We start from the raw sequence: 14,967 nt of genomic DNA, 5'->3' as shown, positions 1-14,967 counted from the left end.
ATTCAGAGTCCTGAATGCTAACCATTACACCATAGAACACTGTACATTAATGTTATTGAAGTGTGCAGATTTTCTTGTCATTTGTTCACCCGATTAACAGCAAGAGATGAGATTATTGGTAGGCCATGTGAATAATTCAGCACAAAATCAAGGTAGGTCCTACCAAGATTTGAACTCAGATCGCAGGATTCAGAGTCCTGAGTGCTAACCATTACACCATAGAACCATATTCTTAATCAAATTTGGAATTTTAAAGAAAAAAATGGACAGTCGTTCCTTCACGTGTTGCAAATACTTTCAACTGACAACAATATTTGGACAGCTATCTTCTAGTTCAACATGGAAGAATTATTCACATGGTAGGTCCGACCAAGACTTGAACTCAGATAGTAGGATTCAGAGTCCTGAGTGATAACCTTGACAGCACAGAACCCAGTAATCAATACTCTGTGATGGGTTCAGATTTGCTCTCCTAGGTTCTCCGGAAAAACTGAGAAAATATTTTCTGGCCATAAACGGTATCAACTGGGCTACCCTACCATGTAACAACTTGTAAGTCCACATATTTCCAACACGATTGATGTGATGAGGGTGAAAAAAATCTGAAAAATTTTCAGTTCATTGGGAGGTAGCAAGTTCTCAATTAACAAACCTACTAGGCACTCATAGTATGCATTTCCTGTAGGCTAGCCATTCATGTGTACCAAAGACTACTCATCAACTCCCACCCACTTGTTTCTTTCACACACGACAATTTTAAAGTTGACAGGAGAGGAGTATGTCACTGCAAAATCAAAGTAGGTCCTACCGAGATTTGAACTCAGATCGCAGGATTCAGAGTCCTGAGTGCTAACCATTACACCATAGAACCCTGTACATACATTTTATTGAAGTGTTCAGATTTTCCTGTCATTTGTTCACCCGATTAACAGCAAGAGATGAGATTATTGGTAGGCCATGTGAATAATTCAGCACAAAAGCTAGGAAGGTTGTACCGAGATTTGAACTCGGATCACTGGATTCAAAGTCCAGAGCGCTAACCATTACACCATAGAACCATATTCTTAACCAAATTTGGAATTTTACAGAAAAAAATGGACAGTCGTTCCTTCACGTGTTGCAAATACTTTCAACTGACAACAATATTTGGACAGCTATCTTCTAGTTCAACAAGGAAGAATTATTCACATGGCAGGTCCGACCAAGACTTGAACTCAGATTGTAGGATTCAGAGTCCTGAGTGATAACCTTGACAGCACAGAACCCAGTAATCAATACTCTGTGATGGGTTCAGATTTGCTCTCCTAGGTTCTCTGGAAAAACAGAGAAAATTTTTTCTGGCCATAAACGGTATCAACTGGGCTACCCTACCATGTAACAACTTGTAAGTCCACATATTTCCAACACGATTGATGTGATTAGTGTGAAAAAAATCAGAAATATTTTCAGTTCATTGGGAGGTAGCAAGTTCTCAATTAACAAACCTACTAGGCAATCATAGTATGTATTTCCTGTAGGCTAGCAATTCATGTGTACGAAAGGCTGCTCATCAACTCCCACCCACTTGTTTCTTTCACACACGACAATTTTAAAGTTGACAGGAGAGGAGTATGTCACTGCAAATTCGAGGTAGGTCCTACCGAGATTTGAATTCAGATCAAGGATTCAGAGTCCTGAGTGCTAACCATTACACCATAGAACCCTGTGCATAGATAATACTGAACTGTTCAGATTTTCCTGTCATTTGTTCACCCAAATAACAGCAAGAGATTAGATTATTGGTAGGCCATGTGAATAATTCAGCACAAGATCAAGGTAGGTCCTACCGAGATTTGAACTCAGATCGCAGGATTCAGAGTCCTGAGTGCTAACCATTACACCATAGAACCCTGTACATAGATAATACTGAACTGTTCAGATTTTCCTGTCATTTGTTCACCCAAATAACAGCAAGATATTAGATTATTGGTAGGCCATGTGAATAATTCAGCACAAAATCAAGGTAGGTCCTACCGAGATTTGAACTCAGATCGCAGGATTCAGAGTCCTGAGTGATAACCATTACACCATTGAACCCTGTACATAAATAATTTTGAAGTGTTCAGATTGTCCTGTCATTTGTTCACCCGATTAACTGCAAGAGATTAGATTATTGGGAGGCCATGTGAATAATTCAGCACAAAAGCTAGGAAGGTTCAACTGAGATTTGAAATCGGATCAGTGGATTCAAAGTCTAGAGTGTTAACCATTACACCATAGAACCCTGTACATAAATATTATTGAAGTGTTCAGATTTTCCTGTCATTTGTTCACCCGATTAACAGCAAGAGATTAGATTATTAAAAGGCCATGTGAATAATTCAGCACAAAAGCTAGGAAGGTTCTACCGAGATTTGAACTCGGATCACTGGATTCAAAGTCCAGAGTGCTAACCATTACACCATAGAACCATATTCTTAACCAAATTTGGAATTTTACAGAAAAAAATGGACAGTCGTTCCTTCACGTGTTGCAAATGCTTTCAACTGACAACAATATTTGGACAGCTATCTTCTAGTTCAACAAGGAAGAATTATTCACATGGTAGGTCCGACCAAGACTTGAACTCAGATAGTAGGATTCAGAGTCCTGAGTGATAACCTTGACAGCACAGAACCCAGTAATCAATACTCTGTGATGGGTTCAGATTTACTCTCCTAGGTTCTCCGGAAAAAAAGAGAAAATATTTTCTGGCCATAAACGGTATCAACTGGGCTACCCTACCATGTAACAACTTGTAAGTCCACATATTTCCAACACGATTGATGTGATTAGGTTGAAAAAAATCTGAAAAATTTTCGGTTCATTGGGAGGTAGCAAGTACTCAATTAACAAACCTACTAGGCACTCATAGTATGCATTTCCTGTAGGCTAGCCATTCATGTGTACCAAAGACTGCTCATCAACTCCCACCCACTTGTTTCTTTCACACACGACAATTTTAAAGTTGACAGGAGAGGAGTATGTCACTGCTAAATCAAGGTAGGTCCTACCGAGATTTGAACTCGGATCGCAGGATTCAGAGTCCTGAGTGCTAACCATTACACCATAGAACCCTGTACATAAATGTTATTGAAGTGTTCAGATTGTCCTGTCATTTGTTCACCCGATTAACTGCAAGAGATTAGATTATTGGGAGGACATGTGAATAATTCAGCACAAAAGCTAGGAAGGTTCAACTGAGATTTGAACTCGGATCAGTGGATTCAAAGTCTAGAGTGTTAACCATTACACCATAGAACCCTGTACATAAATATTATTGAAGTGTTCAGATTTTCCTGTCATTTGTTCACCCGATTAACTGCAAGAGATGAGATTATTGGTAGGCCATGTGAATAATTCAGCACAAAAGCTAGGAAGGTTCTACCGAGATTTGAACTCGGATCGCAGGATTCAGAGTCCTGAGTGATAACCATTACACCATTGAACCCTGTACATAAATAATACTGAACTGTTCAGATTTTCCTGTCATTTGTTCACCCAAATAACAGCAAGAGATTAGATTATTGGTAGGCCATGTGAATAATTCAGCACAAAATTATGGTAGGTCCTACCGAGATTTGAACTCAGATCGCAGGATTCAGAGTCCTGAGTGATAACCATTACACCATAGAACCATATTCTTAATCAAATTTGGAATTTTACAGAAAAAAATGGACAGTCGTTCCTTCACGTGTTGCAAATACTTTCAACTGACAACAATATTTGGACAGCTATCTTCTAGTTCAACAAGGAAGAATTATTCACATGGTAGGTCCGACCAAGACTTGAACTCAGATTGTAGGATTCAGAGTCCTGAGTGATAACCTTGACAGCACAGAACCCTGTAATCACTACTCTGTGATGGGTTCAGATTTGCTTTCCTAGGTTCTCCGGAAAAACAGAGAAAATATTTTCTGGCCATAAACGGTATCAACTGGGCTACCCTACCATGTAACAACTTGTAAGTCCACATATTTCCAACACGATTGATGTGATGAGGGTGAAAAAAATCTGAAATATTTTCGGTTCATTGGGAGGTAGCAAGTTCTCAATTAACAAACCTACTAGGCACTCATAGTATGCATTTCCTGTAGGCTAGACATTCATGTGTACCAAAGACTGCTCATCAACTCCCACCCACTTGTTTCTTTCACACACGACAATTTTAAAGTTGACAGGAGAGGAGTATGTCACTACAAAATCAAGATAGGTCCTACGGAGATTTAAACTCGGATCGCAGGATTCAGAGTCCTGAATGCTAACCATTACACCATAGAACACTGTACATTAATGTTATTGAAGTGTGCAGATTTTCCTGTCATTTGTTCACCCGATTAACAGCAAGAGATGAGATTATATGTAGGCCATGTGAATAATTCAGCACAAAAGCTAGGAAGGTTCTACCGAGATTTGAACTCGGATCACTGGATTCAAAGTCCAGAGTGCTAACCATTACACCATAGAACCATATTCTTAATCAAATTTGGAATTTTAAAGAAAAAAATGGACAGTCGTTCCTTCACGTGTTGCAAATACTTTCAACTGACAACAATATTTGGACAGCTATCTTCTAGTTCAACATGGAAGAATTATTCACATGGTAGGTCCGACCAAGACTTGAACTCAGATAGTAGGATTCAGAGTCCTGAGTGATAACCTTGACAGCACAGAACCCAGTAATCAATACTCTGTGATGGGTTCAGATTTGCTCTCCTAGGTTCTCCGGAAAAACTGAGAAAATATTTTCTGGCCATAAACGGTATCAACTGGGCTACCCTACCATGTAACAACTTGTAAGTCCACATATTTCCAACACGATTGATGTGATGAGGGTGAAAAAAATCTGAAAAATTTTCAGTTCATTGGGAGGTAGCAAGTTCTCAATTAACAAACCTACTAGGCACTCATAGTATGCATTTCCTGTAGGCTAGCCATTCATGTGTACCAAAGACTACTCATCAACTCCCACCCACTTGTTTCTTTCACACACGACAATTTTAAAGTTGACAGGAGAGGAGTATGTCACTGCAAAATCAAAGTAGGTCCTACCGAGATTTGAACTCAGATCGCAGGATTCAGAGTCCTGAGTGCTAACCATTACACCATAGAACCCTGTACATACATTTTATTGAAGTGTTCAGATTTTCCTGTCATTTGTTCACCCGATTAACAGCAAGAGATGAGATTATTGGTAGGCCATGTGAATAATTCAGCACAAAAGCTAGGAAGGTTGTACCGAGATTTGAACTCGGATCACTGGATTCAAAGTCCAGAGCGCTAACCATTACACCATAGAACCATATTCTTAACCAAATTTGGAATTTTACAGAAAAAAATGGACAGTCGTTCCTTCACGTGTTGCAAATACTTTCAACTGACAACAATATTTGGACAGCTATCTTCTAGTTCAACAAGGAAGAATTATTCACATGGCAGGTCCGACCAAGACTTGAACTCAGATTGTAGGATTCAGAGTCCTGAGTGATAACCTTGACAGCACAGAACCCAGTAATCAATACTCTGTGATGGGTTCAGATTTGCTCTCCTAGGTTCTCTGGAAAAACAGAGAAAAATTTTTCTGGCCATAAACGGTATCAACTGGGCTACCCTACCATGTAACAACTTGTAAGTCCACATATTTCCAACACGATTGATGTGATTAGTGTGAAAAAAATCAGAAATATTTTCAGTTCATTGGGAGGTAGCAAGTTCTCAATTAACAAACCTACTAGGCAATCATAGTATGTATTTCCTGTAGGCTAGCAATTCATGTGTACGAAAGGCTGCTCATCAACTCCCACCCACTTGTTTCTTTCACACACGACAATTTTAAAGTTGACAGGAGAGGAGTATGTCACTGCAAATTCGAGGTAGGTCCTACCGAGATTTGAATTCAGATCAAGGATTCAGAGTCCTGAGTGCTAACCATTACACCATAGAACCCTGTGCATAGATAATACTGAACTGTTCAGATTTTCCTGTCATTTGTTCACCCAAATAACAGCAAGAGATTAGATTATTGGTAGGCCATGTGAATAATTCAGCACAAGATCAAGGTAGGTCCTACCGAGATTTGAACTCAGATCGCAGGATTCAGAGTCCTGAGTGCTAACCATTACACCATAGAACCCTGTACATAGATAATACTGAACTGTTCAGATTTTCCTGTCATTTGTTCACCCAAATAACAGCAAGATATTAGATTATTGGTAGGCCATGTGAATAATTCAGCACAAAATCAAGGTAGGTCCTACCGAGATTTGAACTCAGATCGCAGGATTCAGAGTCCTGAGTGATAACCATTACACCATTGAACCCTGTACATAAATAATTTTGAAGTGTTCAGATTGTCCTGTCATTTGTTCACCCGATTAACTGCAAGAGATTAGATTATTGGGAGGCCATGTGAATAATTCAGCACAAAAGCTAGGAAGGTTCAACTGAGATTTGAAATCGGATCAGTGGATTCAAAGTCTAGAGTGTTAACCATTACACCATAGAACCCTGTACATAAATATTATTGAAGTGTTCAGATTTTCCTGTCATTTGTTCACCCGATTAACAGCAAGAGATTAGATTATTAAAAGGCCATGTGAATAATTCAGCACAAAAGCTAGGAAGGTTCTACCGAGATTTGAACTCGGATCACTGGATTCAAAGTCCAGAGTGCTAACCATTACACCATAGAACCATATTCTTAACCAAATTTGGAATTTTACAGAAAAAAATGGACAGTCGTTCCTTCACGTGTTGCAAATGCTTTCAACTGACAACAATATTTGGACAGCTATCTTCTAGTTCAACAAGGAAGAATTATTCACATGGTAGGTCCGACCAAGACTTGAACTCAGATTGTAGGATTCAGAGTCCTGAGTGATAACCTTGACAGCACAGAACCCTGTAATCAATACTCTGGGATGGGTTCAGATTTGCTCTCCTAGGTTCTCCGGAAAAACAGAGAAAATATTTTCTGACCATAAAAGGTATCAACTGGGCTACCCTACCATGTAACAACTTGTAAGTCCACATATTTCCAACACGATTGATGTGATGAGGGTGAAAAAAATCTGAAATATTTTCGGTTCATTGAGAGGTAGCAAGTTCTCAATTAACAAACCTACTAGGCACTCATAGTATGCTTTTCCTGTAGGCTAGCCATTCATGTGTACCAAAGACTGCTCATCAACTCCCACCCACTTGTTTCTTTCACACAGGACAATTTTAAAGTTGACAGGAGAGGAGTATGTCACTGCAAAATCAAGGTAGGTCCTACCGAGATTTGAACTCGGATGGCAGGATTCAGAGTCCTGAGTGATAACCATTAGACCATAGATCCCTGTACATAAATGGTTTTGAAGTGTTCAGATTTTCTTGTCATTTGTTCACCCGATTAACAGCAAGAGATGAGATTATTGGTAGGCCATGTGAATAATTCAGCACAAAATCAAGGTAGGTCCTACCAAGATTTGAACTCAGATCGCAGGATTCAGAGTCCTGAGTGATAACCATTACACCATTGAACCCTGTACATAAATAATTTTGAAGTGTTCAGATTTTCCTGTCATTTGTTCACACGATTAACAACAAGAGATGAGATTATTGGCAGGCCTTGTGAAAATTTTCAACACAAAAGCTAGGAAGGTTCTACCGAGATTTGAACTCGGATCACTGGATTCAAAGTCCAGAGTGCTAACCATTACACCATAGAACCATATTCTTAACCAAAATTGTAATTTTACAGAAAAGAATGGACAGTCGTTCCTTCACGTGTTGCAAATACTTTCAACTGACAACAATATTTGGACAGCTGTCTTCTAGTTCAACAAGGAAGAATTATTCACATGGTAGGTCCGACCAAGACTTGAACTCAGATAGTAGGATTCAGAGTCCTGAGTGATAACCTTGACAGCACAGAACCCAGTAATCAATACTCTGTGATGGGTTCAGATTTACTCTCCTAGGTTCTCCGGAAAAAAAGAGAAAATATTTTCTGGCCATAAACGGTATCAACTGGGCTACCCTACCATGTAACAACTTGTAAGTCCACATATTTCCAACACGATTGATGTGATTAGGTTGAAAAAAATCTGAAAAATTTTCGGTTCATTGGGAGGTAGCAAGTACTCAATTAACAAACCTACTAGGCACTCATAGTATGCATTTCCTGTAGGCTAGCCATTCATGTGTACCAAAGACTGCTCATCAACTCCCACCCACTTGTTTCTTTCACACACGACAATTTTAAAGTTGACAGGAGAGGAGTATGTCACTGCTAAATCAAGGTAGGTCCTACCGAGATTTGAACTCGGATCGCAGGATTCAGAGTCCTGAGTGCTAACCATTACACCATAGAACCCTGTACATAAATGTTATTGAAGTGTTCAGATTGTCCTGTCATTTGTTCACCCGATTAACTGCAAGAGATTAGATTATTGGGAGGACATGTGAATAATTCAGCACAAAAGCTAGGAAGGTTCAACTGAGATTTGAACTCGGATCAGTGGATTCAAAGTCTAGAGTGTTAACCATTACACCATAGAACCCTGTACATAAATATTATTGAAGTGTTCAGATTTTCCTGTCATTTGTTCACCCGATTAACTGCAAGAGATGAGATTATTGGTAGGCCATGTGAATAATTCAGCACAAAAGCTAGGAAGGTTCTACCGAGATTTGAACTCGGATCGCAGGATTCAGAGTCCTGAGTGATAACCATTACACCATTGAACCCTGTACATAAATAATACTGAACTGTTCAGATTTTCCTGTCATTTGTTCACCCAAATAACAGCAAGAGATTAGATTATTGGTAGGCCATGTGAATAATTCAGCACAAAATTAAGGTAGGTCCTACCGAGATTTGAACTCAGATCGCAGGATTCAGAGTCCTGAGTGATAACCATTACACCATAGAACCATATTCTTAATCAAATTTGGAATTTTACAGAAAAAAATGGACAGTCGTTCCTTCACGTGTTGCAAATACTTTCAACTGACAACAATATTTGGACAGCTATCTTCTAGTTCAACAAGGAAGAATTATTCACATGGTAGGTCCGACCAAGACTTGAACTCAGATTGTAGGATTCAGAGTCCTGAGTGATAACCTTGACAGCACAGAACCCTGTAATCACTACTCTGTGATGGGTTCAGATTTGCTTTCCTAGGTTCTCCGGAAAAACAGAGAAAATATTTTCTGGCCATAAACGGTATCAACTGGGCTACCCTACCATGTAACAACTTGTAAGTCCACATATTTCCAACACGATTGATGTGATGAGGGTGAAAAAAATCTGAAATATTTTCGGTTCATTGGGAGGTAGCAAGTTCTCAATTAACAAACCTACTAGGCACTCATAGTATGCATTTCCTGTAGGCTAGACATTCATGTGTACCAAAGACTGCTCATCAACTCCCACCCACTTGTTTCTTTCACACACGACAATTTTAAAGTTGACAGGAGAGGAGTATGTCACTACAAAATCAAGATAGGTCCTACGGAGATTTAAACTCGGATCGCAGGATTCAGAGTCCTGAATGCTAACCATTACACCATAGAACACTGTACATTAATGTTATTGAAGTGTGCAGATTTTCCTGTCATTTGTTCACCCGATTAACAGCAAGAGATGAGATTATATGTAGGCCATGTGAATAATTCAGCACAAAAGCTAGGAAGGTTCTACCGAGATTTGAACTCGGATCACTGGATTCAAAGTCCAGAGTGCTAACCATTACACCATAGAACCATATTCTTAATCAAATTTGGAATTTTAAAGAAAAAAATGGACAGTCGTTCCTTCACGTGTTGCAAATACTTTCAACTGACAACAATATTTGGACAGCTATCTTCTAGTTCAACATGGAAGAATTATTCACATGGTAGGTCCGACCAAGACTTGAACTCAGATAGTAGGATTCAGAGTCCTGAGTGATAACCTTGACAGCACAGAACCCAGTAATCAATACTCTGTGATGGGTTCAGATTTGCTCTCCTAGGTTCTCCGGAAAAACTGAGAAAATATTTTCTGGCCATAAACGGTATCAACTGGGCTACCCTACCATGTAACAACTTGTAAGTCCACATATTTCCAACACGATTGATGTGATGAGGGTGAAAAAAATCTGAAAAATTTTCAGTTCATTGGGAGGTAGCAAGTTCTCAATTAACAAACCTACTAGGCACTCATAGTATGCATTTCCTGTAGGCTAGCCATTCATGTGTACCAAAGACTACTCATCAACTCCCACCCACTTGTTTCTTTCACACACGACAATTTTAAAGTTGACAGGAGAGGAGTATGTCACTGCAAAATCAAAGTAGGTCCTACCGAGATTTGAACTCAGATCGCAGGATTCAGAGTCCTGAGTGCTAACCATTACACCATAGAACCCTGTACATACATTTTATTGAAGTGTTCAGATTTTCCTGTCATTTGTTCACCCGATTAACAGCAAGAGATGAGATTATTGGTAGGCCATGTGAATAATTCAGCACAAAAGCTAGGAAGGTTGTACCGAGATTTGAACTCGGATCACTGGATTCAAAGTCCAGAGCGCTAACCATTACACCATAGAACCATATTCTTAACCAAATTTGGAATTTTACAGAAAAAAATGGACAGTCGTTCCTTCACGTGTTGCAAATACTTTCAACTGACAACAATATTTGGACAGCTATCTTCTAGTTCAACAAGGAAGAATTATTCACATGGCAGGTCCGACCAAGACTTGAACTCAGATTGTAGGATTCAGAGTCCTGAGTGATAACCTTGACAGCACAGAACCCAGTAATCAATACTCTGTGATGGGTTCAGATTTGCTCTCCTAGGTTCTCTGGAAAAACAGAGAAAAATTTTTCTGGCCATAAACGGTATCAACTGGGCTACCCTACCATGTAACAACTTGTAAGTCCACATATTTCCAACACGATTGATGTGATTAGTGTGAAAAAAATCAGAAATATTTTCAGTTCATTGGGAGGTAGCAAGTTCTCAATTAACAAACCTACTAGGCAATCATAGTATGTATTTCCTGTAGGCTAGCAATTCATGTGTACGAAAGGCTGCTCATCAACTCCCACCCACTTGTTTCTTTCACACACGACAATTTTAAAGTTGACAGGAGAGGAGTATGTCACTGCAAATTCGAGGTAGGTCCTACCGAGATTTGAATTCAGATCAAGGATTCAGAGTCCTGAGTGCTAACCATTACACCATAGAACCCTGTGCATAGATAATACTGAACTGTTCAGATTTTCCTGTCATTTGTTCACCCAAATAACAGCAAGAGATTAGATTATTGGTAGGCCATGTGAATAATTCAGCACAAGATCAAGGTAGGTCCTACCGAGATTTGAACTCAGATCGCAGGATTCAGAGTCCTGAGTGCTAACCATTACACCATAGAACCCTGTACATAGATAATACTGAACTGTTCAGATTTTCCTGTCATTTGTTCACCCAAATAACAGCAAGATATTAGATTATTGGTAGGCCATGTGAATAATTCAGCACAAAATCAAGGTAGGTCCTACCGAGATTTGAACTCAGATCGCAGGATTCAGAGTCCTGAGTGATAACCATTACACCATTGAACCCTGTACATAAATAATTTTGAAGTGTTCAGATTGTCCTGTCATTTGTTCACCCGATTAACTGCAAGAGATTAGATTATTGGGAGGCCATGTGAATAATTCAGCACAAAAGCTAGGAAGGTTCAACTGAGATTTGAAATCGGATCAGTGGATTCAAAGTCTAGAGTGTTAACCATTACACCATAGAACCCTGTACATAAATATTATTGAAGTGTTCAGATTTTCCTGTCATTTGTTCACCCGATTAACAGCAAGAGATTAGATTATTAAAAGGCCATGTGAATAATTCAGCACAAAAGCTAGGAAGGTTCTACCGAGATTTGAACTCGGATCACTGGATTCAAAGTCCAGAGTGCTAACCATTACACCATAGAACCATATTCTTAACCAAATTTGGAATTTTACAGAAAAAAATGGACAGTCGTTCCTTCACGTGTTGCAAATGCTTTCAACTGACAACAATATTTGGACAGCTATCTTCTAGTTCAACAAGGAAGAATTATTCACATGGTAGGTCCGACCAAGACTTGAACTCAGATTGTAGGATTCAGAGTCCTGAGTGATAACCTTGACAGCACAGAACCCTGTAATCAATACTCTGGGATGGGTTCAGATTTGCTCTCCTAGGTTCTCCGGAAAAACAGAGAAAATATTTTCTGACCATAAAAGGTATCAACTGGGCTACCCTACCATGTAACAACTTGTAAGTCCACATATTTCCAACACGATTGATGTGATGAGGGTGAAAAAAATCTGAAATATTTTCGGTTCATTGAGAGGTAGCAAGTTCTCAATTAACAAACCTACTAGGCACTCATAGTATGCTTTTCCTGTAGGCTAGCCATTCATGTGTACCAAAGACTGCTCATCAACTCCCACCCACTTGTTTCTTTCACACAGGACAATTTTAAAGTTGACAGGAGAGGAGTATGTCACTGCAAAATCAAGGTAGGTCCTACCGAGATTTGAACTCGGATCGAGAGTCCTGAGTGCTAACCATTACACCATAGAACACTGTACATAAATGTTATTGAAGTGTTCAGATTTTCCTGTCATTTGTTCACCCGATTAACAGCAAGAGATGAGATTATTGGTAGGCCATGTGAATAATTCAGCACAAAACCTAGGAAGGTTCTACCGAGATTTGAACTCGGATCACTGGATTCAAAGTCCAGAGTGCTAACCATTACACCATAGAACCATATTCTTAATCAAATTTGGAATTTTACAGAAAAAAATGGACAGTCGTTCCTTCACGTGTTGCAAATACTTTCAACTGACAACAATATTTGGACAGCTATCTTCTAGTTCAACAAGGAAGAATTATTCACATGGTAGGTCCGACCAAGACTTGAACTCAGATTGTAGGATTCAGAGTCCTGAGTGATAACCTTGACAGCACAGAACCCTGTAATCACTACTCTGTGATGGGTTCAGATTTGCTTTCCTAGGTTCTCCGGAAAAACTGAGAAAATATTTTCTGGCCATAAACGGTATCAACTGGGCTACCCTACCATGTAACAACTTGTAAGTCCACATATTTCCAACACGATTGATGTGATGAGGGTGAAAAAAATCTGAAATATTTTCAGTTCATTGGGAGGTAGCAAGTTCTCAATTAACAAACCTACTAGGCACTCATAGTATGCATTTCCTGTAGGCTAGCCATTCATGTGTACCAAAGACTACTCATCAACTCCCACCCACTTGTTTCTTTCACACACGACAATTTTAAAGTTGACAGGAGAGGATTATGTCACTGCAAAATCAAAGTAGGTCCTACCGAGATTTGAACTCAGATCGCAGGATTCAGAGTCCTGAGTGCTAACCATTACACCATAGAACCCTGTACATACATTTTATTGAAGTGTTCAGATTTTCCTGTCATTTGTTCACCCGATTAACAGCAAGAGATGAGATTATTGGTAGGCCATGTGAATAATTCAGCACAAAAGCTAGGAAGGTTGTACCGAGATTTGAACTCGGATCACTGGATTCAAAGTCCAGAGTGCTAACCATTACACCATAGAACCATATTCTTAACCAAATTTGGAATTTTACAGAAAAAAATGGACAGTCGTTCCTTCACGTGTTGCAAATACTTTCAACTGACAACAATATTTGGACAGCTATCTTCTAGTTCAACAAGGAAGAATTATTCACATGGTAGGTCCGACCAAGACTTGAACTCAGATTGTAGGATTCAGAGTCCTGAGTGATAACCTTGACAGCACAGAACCCTGTAATCAATACTCTGTGATGGGTTCAGATTTGCTTTCCTAGGTTCTCTGGAAAAACAGAGAAAAAAATTTCTGGCCATAAACGGTATCAACTGGGCTACCCTACCATGTAACAACTTGTAAGTCCACATATTTCCAACACGATTGATGTGATTAGTGTGAAAAAAATCGGAAACATTTTCAGTTCATTGGGAGGTAGCAAGTTCTCAATTAACAAACCTACTAGGCAATCATAGTATGTATTTCCTGTAGGCTAGCAATTCATGTGTACGAAAGGCTGCTCATCAACTCCCACCCACTTGTTTCTTTCACACACGACAATTTTAAAGTTGACAGGAGAGGAGTATGTCACTGCAAATTCGAGGTAGGTCCTACCGAGATTTGAATTCAGATCAAGGATTCAGAGTCCTGAGTGCTAACCATTACACCATAGAACCCTGTACATAGATAATACTGAACTGTTCAGATTTTCCTGTCATTTGTTCACCCAAATAACAGCAAGAGATTAGATTATTGGTAGGCCATGTGAATAATTCAGCACAAGATCAAGGTAGGTCCTACCGAGATTTGAACTCAGATCGCAGGATTCAGAGTCCTGAGTGCTAACCATTACACCATAGAACCCTGTACATAGATAATACTGAACTGTTCAGATTTTCCTGTCATTTGTTCACCCAAATAACAGCAAGATATTAGATTATTGGTAGGCCATGTGAATAATTCAGCACAAAATCAAGGTAGGTCCTACCGAGATTTGAACTCAGATCGCAGGATTCAGAGTCCTGAGTGATAACCATTACACCATTGAACCCTGTACATAAATAATTTTGAAGTGTTCAGATTGTCCTGTCATTTGTTCACCCGATTAACTGCAAGAGATTAGATTATTGGGAGGCCATGTGAATAATTCAGCACAAAAGCTAGGAAGGTTCAACTGAGATTTGAAATCGGATCAGTGGATTCAAAGTCTAGAGTGTTAACCATTACACCATAGAACCCTGTACATAAATATTATTGAAGTGTTCAGATTTTCCTGTCATTTGTTCACCCGATTAACAGCAAGAGATTAGATTATTGAGAGGCCATGTGAATAATTCAGCACAAAAGCTA

At 39.3% G+C, this 14,967-nt stretch overlaps 25 non-coding genes across 25 annotated transcripts; all 25 read right to left on the bottom strand.

The window, feature by feature from the left end:
• Nucleotides 1-799: 799 nt before the first annotated feature.
• On the bottom strand, nt 800-871 carry trnaq-cug (transfer RNA glutamine (anticodon CUG)). Its single transcript has one exon. It is a non-coding gene; the product is annotated as a tRNA-Gln (tRNA).
• Nucleotides 872-986: 115 nt separating this feature from the next.
• On the bottom strand, nt 987-1,058 carry trnaq-uug (transfer RNA glutamine (anticodon UUG)). The gene has a single exon. It is a non-coding gene; the product is annotated as a tRNA-Gln (tRNA).
• Nucleotides 1,059-1,817: 759 nt separating this feature from the next.
• trnaq-cug (transfer RNA glutamine (anticodon CUG)) lies at nt 1,818-1,889 on the bottom strand. Its single transcript has one exon. It is a non-coding gene; the product is annotated as a tRNA-Gln (tRNA).
• Nucleotides 1,890-2,378: 489 nt separating this feature from the next.
• On the bottom strand, nt 2,379-2,450 carry trnaq-uug (transfer RNA glutamine (anticodon UUG)). Its single transcript has one exon. It is a non-coding gene; the product is annotated as a tRNA-Gln (tRNA).
• A 573-nt stretch (nt 2,451-3,023) lies between these two features.
• On the bottom strand, nt 3,024-3,095 carry trnaq-cug (transfer RNA glutamine (anticodon CUG)). Its single transcript has one exon. It is a non-coding gene; the product is annotated as a tRNA-Gln (tRNA).
• Nucleotides 3,096-3,397: 302 nt separating this feature from the next.
• On the bottom strand, nt 3,398-3,469 carry trnaq-cug (transfer RNA glutamine (anticodon CUG)). The gene has a single exon. It is a non-coding gene; the product is annotated as a tRNA-Gln (tRNA).
• Nucleotides 3,470-3,584: 115 nt separating this feature from the next.
• On the bottom strand, nt 3,585-3,656 carry trnaq-cug (transfer RNA glutamine (anticodon CUG)). The gene has a single exon. It is a non-coding gene; the product is annotated as a tRNA-Gln (tRNA).
• Nucleotides 3,657-4,416: 760 nt separating this feature from the next.
• On the bottom strand, nt 4,417-4,488 carry trnaq-uug (transfer RNA glutamine (anticodon UUG)). The gene has a single exon. It is a non-coding gene; the product is annotated as a tRNA-Gln (tRNA).
• Nucleotides 4,489-5,061: 573 nt separating this feature from the next.
• On the bottom strand, nt 5,062-5,133 carry trnaq-cug (transfer RNA glutamine (anticodon CUG)). Its single transcript has one exon. It is a non-coding gene; the product is annotated as a tRNA-Gln (tRNA).
• A 115-nt stretch (nt 5,134-5,248) lies between these two features.
• Nucleotides 5,249-5,320, bottom strand: trnaq-uug (transfer RNA glutamine (anticodon UUG)). The gene has a single exon. It is a non-coding gene; the product is annotated as a tRNA-Gln (tRNA).
• A 759-nt stretch (nt 5,321-6,079) lies between these two features.
• Nucleotides 6,080-6,151, bottom strand: trnaq-cug (transfer RNA glutamine (anticodon CUG)). Its single transcript has one exon. It is a non-coding gene; the product is annotated as a tRNA-Gln (tRNA).
• A 489-nt stretch (nt 6,152-6,640) lies between these two features.
• trnaq-uug (transfer RNA glutamine (anticodon UUG)) lies at nt 6,641-6,712 on the bottom strand. The gene has a single exon. It is a non-coding gene; the product is annotated as a tRNA-Gln (tRNA).
• Nucleotides 6,713-7,660: 948 nt separating this feature from the next.
• On the bottom strand, nt 7,661-7,732 carry trnaq-uug (transfer RNA glutamine (anticodon UUG)). Its single transcript has one exon. It is a non-coding gene; the product is annotated as a tRNA-Gln (tRNA).
• Nucleotides 7,733-8,305: 573 nt separating this feature from the next.
• On the bottom strand, nt 8,306-8,377 carry trnaq-cug (transfer RNA glutamine (anticodon CUG)). The gene has a single exon. It is a non-coding gene; the product is annotated as a tRNA-Gln (tRNA).
• Nucleotides 8,378-8,679: 302 nt separating this feature from the next.
• trnaq-cug (transfer RNA glutamine (anticodon CUG)) lies at nt 8,680-8,751 on the bottom strand. The gene has a single exon. It is a non-coding gene; the product is annotated as a tRNA-Gln (tRNA).
• A 115-nt stretch (nt 8,752-8,866) lies between these two features.
• On the bottom strand, nt 8,867-8,938 carry trnaq-cug (transfer RNA glutamine (anticodon CUG)). The gene has a single exon. It is a non-coding gene; the product is annotated as a tRNA-Gln (tRNA).
• Nucleotides 8,939-9,698: 760 nt separating this feature from the next.
• trnaq-uug (transfer RNA glutamine (anticodon UUG)) lies at nt 9,699-9,770 on the bottom strand. The gene has a single exon. It is a non-coding gene; the product is annotated as a tRNA-Gln (tRNA).
• A 573-nt stretch (nt 9,771-10,343) lies between these two features.
• Nucleotides 10,344-10,415, bottom strand: trnaq-cug (transfer RNA glutamine (anticodon CUG)). Its single transcript has one exon. It is a non-coding gene; the product is annotated as a tRNA-Gln (tRNA).
• A 115-nt stretch (nt 10,416-10,530) lies between these two features.
• Nucleotides 10,531-10,602, bottom strand: trnaq-uug (transfer RNA glutamine (anticodon UUG)). Its single transcript has one exon. It is a non-coding gene; the product is annotated as a tRNA-Gln (tRNA).
• Nucleotides 10,603-11,361: 759 nt separating this feature from the next.
• trnaq-cug (transfer RNA glutamine (anticodon CUG)) lies at nt 11,362-11,433 on the bottom strand. Its single transcript has one exon. It is a non-coding gene; the product is annotated as a tRNA-Gln (tRNA).
• A 489-nt stretch (nt 11,434-11,922) lies between these two features.
• trnaq-uug (transfer RNA glutamine (anticodon UUG)) lies at nt 11,923-11,994 on the bottom strand. The gene has a single exon. It is a non-coding gene; the product is annotated as a tRNA-Gln (tRNA).
• A 752-nt stretch (nt 11,995-12,746) lies between these two features.
• trnaq-uug (transfer RNA glutamine (anticodon UUG)) lies at nt 12,747-12,818 on the bottom strand. The gene has a single exon. It is a non-coding gene; the product is annotated as a tRNA-Gln (tRNA).
• Nucleotides 12,819-13,391: 573 nt separating this feature from the next.
• trnaq-cug (transfer RNA glutamine (anticodon CUG)) lies at nt 13,392-13,463 on the bottom strand. Its single transcript has one exon. It is a non-coding gene; the product is annotated as a tRNA-Gln (tRNA).
• A 115-nt stretch (nt 13,464-13,578) lies between these two features.
• On the bottom strand, nt 13,579-13,650 carry trnaq-uug (transfer RNA glutamine (anticodon UUG)). Its single transcript has one exon. It is a non-coding gene; the product is annotated as a tRNA-Gln (tRNA).
• Nucleotides 13,651-14,409: 759 nt separating this feature from the next.
• Nucleotides 14,410-14,481, bottom strand: trnaq-cug (transfer RNA glutamine (anticodon CUG)). The gene has a single exon. It is a non-coding gene; the product is annotated as a tRNA-Gln (tRNA).
• Nucleotides 14,482-14,967: the final 486 nt, after the last annotated feature.

The sequence above is a fragment of the Salvelinus fontinalis genome, unplaced genomic scaffold, assembly GCF_029448725.1.
Source record: "Salvelinus fontinalis isolate EN_2023a unplaced genomic scaffold, ASM2944872v1 scaffold_0202, whole genome shotgun sequence".
Classification (NCBI taxonomy): domain Eukaryota; kingdom Metazoa; phylum Chordata; class Actinopteri; order Salmoniformes; family Salmonidae; genus Salvelinus; species Salvelinus fontinalis.
The sequence above is the reverse complement of the archived record's forward strand: the minus strand, read 5'-3'. Positions and strand labels throughout refer to the sequence as shown.